This window comes from Eschrichtius robustus, chromosome 21 (genome assembly GCF_028021215.1).
Source record: "Eschrichtius robustus isolate mEscRob2 chromosome 21, mEscRob2.pri, whole genome shotgun sequence".
NCBI lineage: Eukaryota > Metazoa > Chordata > Mammalia > Artiodactyla > Eschrichtiidae > Eschrichtius > Eschrichtius robustus.
In genome coordinates, this window is record NC_090844.1 from 13,642,063 (window position 1) to 13,650,962 (window position 8,900).

An 8,900-nucleotide genomic window follows, 5' to 3' on the forward strand; every position below is an offset into this window, starting at 1 on the left:
TGGAACGATGAAATGTACATTCTTGTCAGTGACACCGTCTATGAGACATCTGTCCATCTGAATGTCTCCTGGTCTCAATCAATCATCAGATAATACTAAGGACTTACTAGCAGCGAGGCCCTGTGTTAAACGCTGCTGAAAACACAGAAACGGCAGTGACTAGGTCTCCTAAGTGCACAGAGTTCAGTGCGTGGCTGGGGGACCTAGTGGGGAAGTGAGCTATGCGCGTACGAAGAGGCAAAGGAAGGGCAGGGGGGTGCCACTCAAAACGCGGAGTAACCAGCACAGCCAGGCACCAACCAACTGGAAAAGAAGAGCCCAACCCCCAGAACAGGATTCAGGAGAGCCTCCCCGGACAGGCACTAACCCTTCAGTTTCTGAATTAGGGGTGAGGGCTCTTGGGGTAGCAGCTGTCTTCTAACCGGAATGGGAGTGTTTCATCATTTTAACCACCAGTTGCTGTCAGCCGAGGGTTTCAGGGAGCGACGTGGAGTCTGAGGACGGCGAGGGTCCCTCTGGGGAAAGTGCCTCTGAAGAGCGGAGCGGTGAGCAACGAGGGTGGGACGAGGAACGTCACTGCGGACAGGGGACGGCGGGCACACAGGCCCGGGAGGCTCGGCCGGGGCACGGGACGGCAAGTCGGGTGGAAGACAGAGTCATGGGTGCAGAGGCCTGGGTTCAACCCTGTGCCACCAGAGTCTCTTTCCGAAAGTCCCAGCTCACAGTGGTTTGGGAGACTCATGGGAAACAGCAGGTTGGAACCAGACCCCAGAAGCCCCCGACAGCCAAGCTACGTGAAGACTTGGGGCCTTCCAGAGGGACCCTGGAAGGCTTCTGGGCGGAGGAGGGATTCGATCCGAACTCTGTGTTAGGAAGAGTCATCATCCCCCCTCTTTTTGTAACTAGGGACTTTTGCTGTCTACACGAGAGGCGGCAGACTCTGGATTCGGGCAGTGACATGGACAATGAAAGGAAGAAGTGCGTGTGTGCTGGGCAGCACGGACAGAATACGCAGAACCTGCTGACCGGCAGGATGGTGGGGCTCAAGTCAAGGATGACACCGAGGTCCGGCCGTTCCTCGAACAGGCATAGGGCCCGGGAAAAGACTCCATTGTGTGCCACGGCCCGAGGGGAACACAGTTTGTGTAACCTTGGTAAGTCACCTCCTCTCCTGCACCAGGTACTGCATCGGGCAATGAGTGAGTTAGGCTCAGGGACCCGGGAAACCTGGGGTGCGCTGGAGTGTCTCAGAGGTGAGGAAGCAACCGCCTCTCGAGTCTCTGTGATCTGGGATTCCCACCCCTCCCTCCTTAAACCATGGCAGCCCTGCTTTTATTTATTTCATATATTGGGGTTCTGCCTAAAACTGTCCTGAGGAAAGGAGGCCATAACCACTGGACTATACCTCTGTGCCTTCAAACCCTGCAAATCCACAATTCTATTCTCTTGTCTATTAAACGTTTCCAGCACGGTCTAGAACAAGACTAACTTCCAGGGCAGGCAAAGCCTTTTACTCTTTAATTTTCTAGAAAGTCACAGCTGTGTAGCAAGTGATCTTATCACTCGCCGAATGGAGCTGAATCAAAATCTGTTATCGTTTCAGCCCGCTGGTAGTAAAGACAGCGTGTGAATGAGATAGGGGATGACCAAGGAGCAATGATATGGAAGAAGAACCAGCTCTGTCCTCAGTCTTGCTGGATAATCTAGAACTTTCCAGGCCCCCCTGGACTAAGAACTCTTCAAGTTCAAGAAGCAGAGCCAATGGGCTTCCCTGGTGGCGCAGTGGTTGCGAGTCTGCCTGCCGATGCAGGGGACACGGGTTCGAGCCCTGGTCCGGGAAGATCACACATGCCGCGGAGCAACTAGGCCCGTGAGCCACAGCTACTGAGCTTGCGCGTCTGGAGCCTGTGCTCCGCAACGAGAGGCCGCGACAGTGAGAGGCCTGCGCACCGCGATGAAGAGTGGCCCCCACTCGCCGCAACTAGAGAAAGCCCTCGCACAGAAACGAAGACCCAACACAGCCAAAAATAAATAAATAAATAAATAAAATAAATTTATTAAAAAAAAGAGAAGCAGAGCCAAGCCATTAGGCGCTCTGGCCCTGAAGCCAAACTGCCTAGGTTCAAACCCTGGTTTGGGAGACTTAATCCCTGCACCTGTTCCTTTACCTTTCGTAAAATATGGATAAAAGGAGGACCTACCTTACAGGGTAGTTGGGAGGATTAACTGCGTTAACAGATCTGAAGCACCAAGAACAGTGCCTGGCGCTGTTAGCTGTCGTTACCCCCTATCCTGTCCCTCAGCTGACACTGCCCTGCTCTGCAGCTGACAGCTGAGCCTGGAGGGAGAGACGAGCTCCTGCAGGAACTTTCTCTTTACTCTGGTTAACAAAAGAATAAATGGTACTCAGGGCATTTTGGCCTTCCGTATATGGACATTTTCCCCACTACAAACCTGTGGGAAAAGTGCCAGCTTCTATAGCGGCCAAATAAGTGTGCAAATGGACAGATAATACATTTAACAGAAGTCCCTCCCGAATGAGGAAATGGTGCAAAAGGCAGCCACATTTCCTCCTGTGATGCCCTAACTTCTTTTCACTTATCTTTCCAAAGCATGAAATCCTTATTTCAACAGCTTTTGACTAGAACACATGAACCCAGAAGTCCATTAAAACCATACACTAATAAAAATAATTTCCAAATCATTGTCAATTTCAACAATTTTAAAGCAGAACATGCCCAAACTTAAAAATATATATATTGAAATATATAAGAAGCTTGGTGAACTGTTCTGAAATAGACAGTTGTTCCTAAATATCCAACAATAGGGGAAAGGTAAATAAATTATGGCATATCCCATAAACCATATAAGGCAGTCACCTTCAAAACTCATTTTTTTCAAAAGTATGTAACAACATGAAAAAAACTGTTCATGATATAACTTAGGTGATTAAAATTAAATTATCAAAAATTTTATCTTCAATTAAAAATATACACCTAAGCTTAAAAAAAAAAATCTGGAAAAACACAAAAAGGAAATACATGAAAATGTTAATAGTATTCAATCTCTTGAAGAGAGGTCTTTGTTTTTTGGGGTTTTTTTTGGCCATACCATGTAGCTTGCACGATCTCAGTTCCCTGACCATGGACTGAACCCGGGCCACAGCAGTGAAAGCCCAGAATCCTAACCAGTAGGCCACCAGGGAACTCCCAGATTTATTTTTTATAGTTCACAAATTTTCTATAACAAGCATAGATTTTTATTACAACATTAAATGTATATATTATAAAAATGATGTCTTATTGTATACTGTATTTATATAAATATATAGTTTTATTTATACATACAGATTTCTGAGGCAAATGGTTTTGACTTAGATATTAGACAGCTTTCAAATTTTTATTTAAAACTTGAAAACTACATGGAGCCACCAGTCCTGAAATCTTAGATTCTAGAGACACGACGCTGGCCTCCAGCCAAATGTATTCTTCTGCAGCAGCGAAACAGTCCTCACCTCCAGCTAAGTTTTTGGCCAAAGAAAGTGCCATCCCTCCAAGCCGGCCAAATTTCAGGGAAGGCTCTGTCATATTTCACCCTTCCCTCTTGATTCCACAAAAGTTATGACTAATACCTGTGTCGCCTCCAACACAGTTAAGAAATTCTAAATGTTAGGATGTGAGAAAGCAGAAAAATGAACCGAACTCAAATTATGTGACCCTTTTCTCTTGTCACTGTGGTACAAATTATGTATCACCTCGAGCTTACACAAACTAGGATTTCTTAAGAGCTGGCATTCAGCATTTTAGATGAGGAACGGGCGAGGAAATGGCATGGAGTTGTGGACACAGGCACTGGTAAGTTTGCCTCTACCTTCTAGTTCATCACGTCCAGCTATGACTTCAGGGCCTGTGCTTGTTTAAAAGCTCTCCAAAGCTCCTTTAAGTACTAGAACGTTGAAACTCAAACTCAACCCCTGGCACCTTCTCTGTTCCCTGAGCGTCAAAGCAAAGTGACTCTAATGTGTTTGTCTGGACATCAAGTTGGACCGATAACCTTCAATAGAAACTCTGGCATCTTTGATCTCCCTCCTGACTGGCCACGGCCTGTCAGAGAGCAGAGCTTGAAGAGGACTTAGGATAACTACAGCTCTGAGCTGCCTTAAAGGATGTTCTTTTGTATTTTCTAAGACAGGAGTCTAACGCATTGCATCATCCAAACAATACTGTTCACAAAACGTGATTAATTCTGTCAACACTGACAGAATTTGGTTATAACAGATAGTAAATGCAAAAGAATAATGGACATAGGTGGCAAATTTGCACAATAAATTCAGCAACCGACCTTAAAAAATTATCTATTCCCCCAAGGTTACTGAGTATCACATCTAGAAATTACTACTATTCCTACAGTCTCGCTCTTTCCAGGAAAGTGAAACTTCAAGGGAGAGAGGAGAAATCCCCAGCTGTAATGACAAAACAACATGATCTTTCCCCAGCCCCTCTTCCAAACTTCCACAGGACAGCTACATCAAAAACCAAAGATGTAGCCAGCCCTGGATATCAAGCAGGACACTGTGGCATGCGGTACACTGTCAGCTATTCTCAACCAGAAGCAGAGACAGTTATGAACCCTTGACCTTTGTGATATAAATAGACACCTGTCTCTACCTGCCTTTGTCACAAGTATCTATCTCTTAAATGCCCCAAATTTAAAAGCCCAGAGATTCTTTTTAGTCAGGCTGCCCACAACAATAATAAAAATACTGCCAAACTATGCATAACAGAGGCGGGAAGGAAATAGGTCAACATGCTTATAATTGTGAGAGAAGGGTGATTTAATAAAAGTCTTTTCATTTTACAGCAAATGCAGAAAACAGAAATCTGTAACACATGGTCTATGATGCGTCTATCTTATTTTAAGTGAGGGAGGGAGGTAAGAAGTGTGCTGCTCTTCAGGGTTTGCTTTTTCTAGTCACAGAATTTTAGCTGTGAAAGACTTTGGTCTAATGCAGTCTTTTCCAAATGAGGAGTCAAGTTTCATACTGGGAAGGGATTCTCCCAGTTGAGTCAGAATAAGAAAGTCTCCCAGGACTGGCTCTACCCTGATGGCAAGCGAAGGTTCCTTTGAAAGTCCCACCTTCTCAAGCCCACCCAACCAGACTGTCAACTCAGACCTTAAGTTTTAAGCCAATCTAACCTGCCACCTCCATCTGAAAATGCTGAATCAAACCAGAGGTTTTGACTGGCTTTTTGTTTGTAAGTGTTAAGCAAATAATTGTTTAATTGAGATAATCACAGGTGAAATTTGTGTCAGAAACTGTGAAATTTAACCAGTTTCTCTTACGCTAAGCAAAGGTCAAAAATAAAAGTAAGGATATTAACAGTTAGGGCACTCTGTATATTCCTGCACCAACAAGAAGCTTAAAAGTCTGAACTTTCAAAGGCAAAGGCACTTTTATAATGGTCTTAGTTAAGCTCCATAACCTTGAAAGCGAGTGGGGTGGGGAAGGAGTTTGCAATACTAACGTACACACTGATTAGCAGGAGCATCTGTCTCTAGGTTCTCGTGCACGTGTTCATACAAGTCACCGTCTAGGCTACAAGGTAATAGATAACATGATTTTTGCTTCCTAATTTCAAAACATGCCAGGCTCTTTAAATGACTCCATCACGGCCATGTGCAGCGGATATGGGCACTCCGCTGCAGGCACCGCGAGAATTTCCACATGGTGGCAACCGGCTTTTGATGCTGCCTTTGACCCTCCCGCGGGCGCTGTGCGCAGGGGCCACCGTCACGCCGAGGCTGGGAGACCGCCTGCTCCGATGCTTCCACGCGCGGTCCGAGCGCGCCTGAAACCCCGCCACGGGGGCAGGAGGGAGGCCGCGGCCCAGAGAGCACCGTCACGGCCCCGCGGGATCATTGCCTGGTATCTGCAGCTCCGGGTCCGGCTTCCCGCCGGGCCGATCCCCGCCGCCACACAAACAAGGACCCGGTCCGGCGGCGCGCGTCACACGCACCACGCCGTGCACCAGCCCCAAGCCCGCGCCGCCCGCGGGGAGCTGCGTGCCGGCATCCCCGGCTCCGGCACAGGAAGCGGCGGCGGCTAGGGCGGCCCGGAGGCCTCCGCTGCGGCGGGAACCCGAGGAACCGCGGGGCAGAGGCCGGAAAAGCGGAACGTCCCTGCGAGCCGAGGCCCTGTTCGCGTGCCTCCGCTGCGGCCGCTACCTCCTGGGCTCCGGCCGGCAGGGCAGCCTCAGCCCCGCGCCCCGCCGAGACGCCGGCACCGCAGCGGGCACGGATGCGGCTCCCCGCGGCAAGAGCACTCACCTCCTCCACAGGCTCTCCCGTCCACCGCCGGCTGTCACCGCAGCCCACTGCTGACCCCTAGCCGCCTCCGGATCCTATTTAAGGGCGCCGCCGCCGCTGCGTGCGCTGGCTACGCCCCAGGCCCCGCCGCCTTGGAGCCTGGCTGAGGCGGGCGCTCGTATCGCGCCCACCCCGCCCTCAGGCCCCGCCCCCACAGCAGGCCCCGCCCCGCCCCGCCCCGCCCACCGAGCGCTCGCCTTCCCGTCTGGTCGCGCGCACGCCGGGAGGGCGCGGAGAGGCCCGGGGCACACGTATCCCTAGTCGTCCGAACTGCCGTGGATTTCATAACGAGTCCGAGGAAGGGCAAGGGGTAAATTGTGGTCGCTCAGCCCGGAAGGCTGTGGTGCCGCGGCGGCCGGGAAACGCCCTTTTGCGACTTCCACCCGCAACCGCGTGCCCCGCTGACTCCTTGGCGGGCGGGGGCTTTTGCAGGGAGGGGCCCTGGGGGCCCGAGGATTTTCCTTTCCTATTTTCTTCGGCAGCGACGTGCGCAACCCCTTTTAACCTGGTTTCACTACGGCCCCCACATAGAGTTTCGCCACACTCCCTGGCTGGGAAGGCTCTGGTCCGGATTTCTGCAGAGCCCTGGACATGAAGCAACCCGGACGGGTGAGCCCGGGTATAGGTGGAGCAGAGCGCAGGCTCGACATCGCTCAAGGGCAGTATTCACCTGACAATTCTTGTGGCCTGTCCTCTGCTCAGTCCTGGCTGTGCGATTTTGAGGGCTTCTGTCTGCGAGTATGCGATGCCGATTTGGGGCTTTCAGAAGCCAACGCAATATTTTTCAGGCTCGTAGCCCAAATGTTACTTTTTCCTCTTAGCACCTGTGGCCTGCCGGTATCCTTAACCTCTAATACCGGTGGTCCCAGTTACAGTGGCGCTTGTGCCCCGCGGTGCGTGGAGGGCTCTTGTCTAGTACTGCTTGGAATTGGAGGCAGGAGAAGAATTATTGTTATAATAAACACCTCTAATAATGACAGATGAATTTTACTGAAACATTTCACACACATTATCTTATTGAATCTTCATCATAACCCTATGAGGTGGGTGCAGTCATTATTCCCTTTTCACAGATGCAGAAACTGAGGCCCAGAGAGGTTGAATGCTAGTGAGGGCAAGTCACTGGGAAATCAGGCAGTCGGCCTCCAAAGCACGTCCATAATAGGCTGCGCAAGTGTACTTGTACACTGTACAGTACAGTACAAGTGTACTTGTACTTACATTCTGGTGAACTTGTGCTCACGGAGACCTCAAAGCAGACTGCAGCTGACTCCATGATAACCTCCTAAGGACTTCCCCTGGGCTTCTCTCACTGCTCCAGAACATCTGAACGTGGCAGCAGTACTTGTTTCCTGCACGGTGGTCCACTGATGGTGAGGCAGCCCACACCCCCGCGGCCTCTGTAACAGCTCACTTCTCCTAGGCCCCCTTCTCCATCTAGATCTGCTAGATCTTGACTCTCCATTTAAAAGAAAAAAATGGACTCCACTTTCGTTTGTATGGGTTTCCACTTGCTAACCCTGGATTTAGATCTCTGCCTGTGTCTCCTTCTCCCCACCCGTGATTTCATCATTTCAGCCTCTCCTTTGCCCCCTGGCTTCTCCTGCCGGTCCTTCAGCCCCGGTGCCGCCTCAGATGCTTCCCAAGGTCTGTGGTGCATTAGTGTGCTGGGGCAACCATAACTAAGTGCCACAAACTGGGTGGCTTAAGCAACAGGAAAGTATCGTCTTACAGTTCTGGAGGCTAGATGTTCAAAATCAAGGTGAGAGCAGAGTTGCTTCCCTCTGAAGGCTGTGTGGGGAGACTCTGTTCCGGGCCTCTCTCTAGAGCCGTCCTCTCCCTATGTCTCCTTGTGTGGCTTTCCCTCCATATGTGCCTGTGTCCAGATTTCTCCTTATAAGGACACCAGTCCAACTGGATTAGGGTCCACAATAATGACCTCACTTTAACATGCTTACCTCTGTAAAGACTCTATCTCCAGATAAGGTCACATTCTGAGGTCCTAGGGATTAATACTTCAACATATAAATGGGGGGGGGGCCCTCAATTCCACCCATAACATGTCACAGTTGTTATTGGCTGCCTCCTCTTATCCCTTCCCTCTCCAAGGACACTTTTCTCCTAATGAGCATGTCTGTCCCTGGGTTCTAGCCCTTAATTCAGGCTCTAGACTGGGACCGGCACACAACCGGGGATTGCATCTCAATTCCTAGCCTGCTGGCAGAAACTACTGTGTGACGCTGGGAAGAAACTTCACTCCCCAGAAGTTCAGGTTTCCCGTCGGGAATTAAGGGGGCTAGATGAAATCATTTCTCAGGTCCTGTTCGGCACTAACACTTTTTTTTCTTTTAACATCTTTATTGGAGTATAATTGCTTTACAATGTTGTATTAGTTTCTGCTGTATAACAAAGTGAATCAGCTATACATATACATATATCCCCATATCCCCTCCCTTTTGTGCCTCCCTCCCACCCTCCCTATCCTACCCTTCTGGTGGTCACAAAGACTTTTTAAAAAACCTTTGCTCCGTAAT

The 8,900-nt window shown here is 49.7% G+C and overlaps 1 protein-coding gene across 1 annotated transcript in view; it reads right to left on the bottom strand.

Moving 5' to 3' along the window:
* The window catches only part of ACSL1 (acyl-CoA synthetase long chain family member 1), a 69,795-nt gene extending 63,316 nt beyond the window's left edge, over positions 1-6,479 (bottom strand). Inside the window, exon 1 of the mRNA XM_068531895.1 lies at positions 6,328-6,479. The gene's annotated coding sequence lies outside the window, so the exon portion shown is untranslated. The remainder of the gene's footprint in view (positions 1-6,327) is intronic.
* Positions 6,480-8,900: the final 2,421 nt, after the last annotated feature.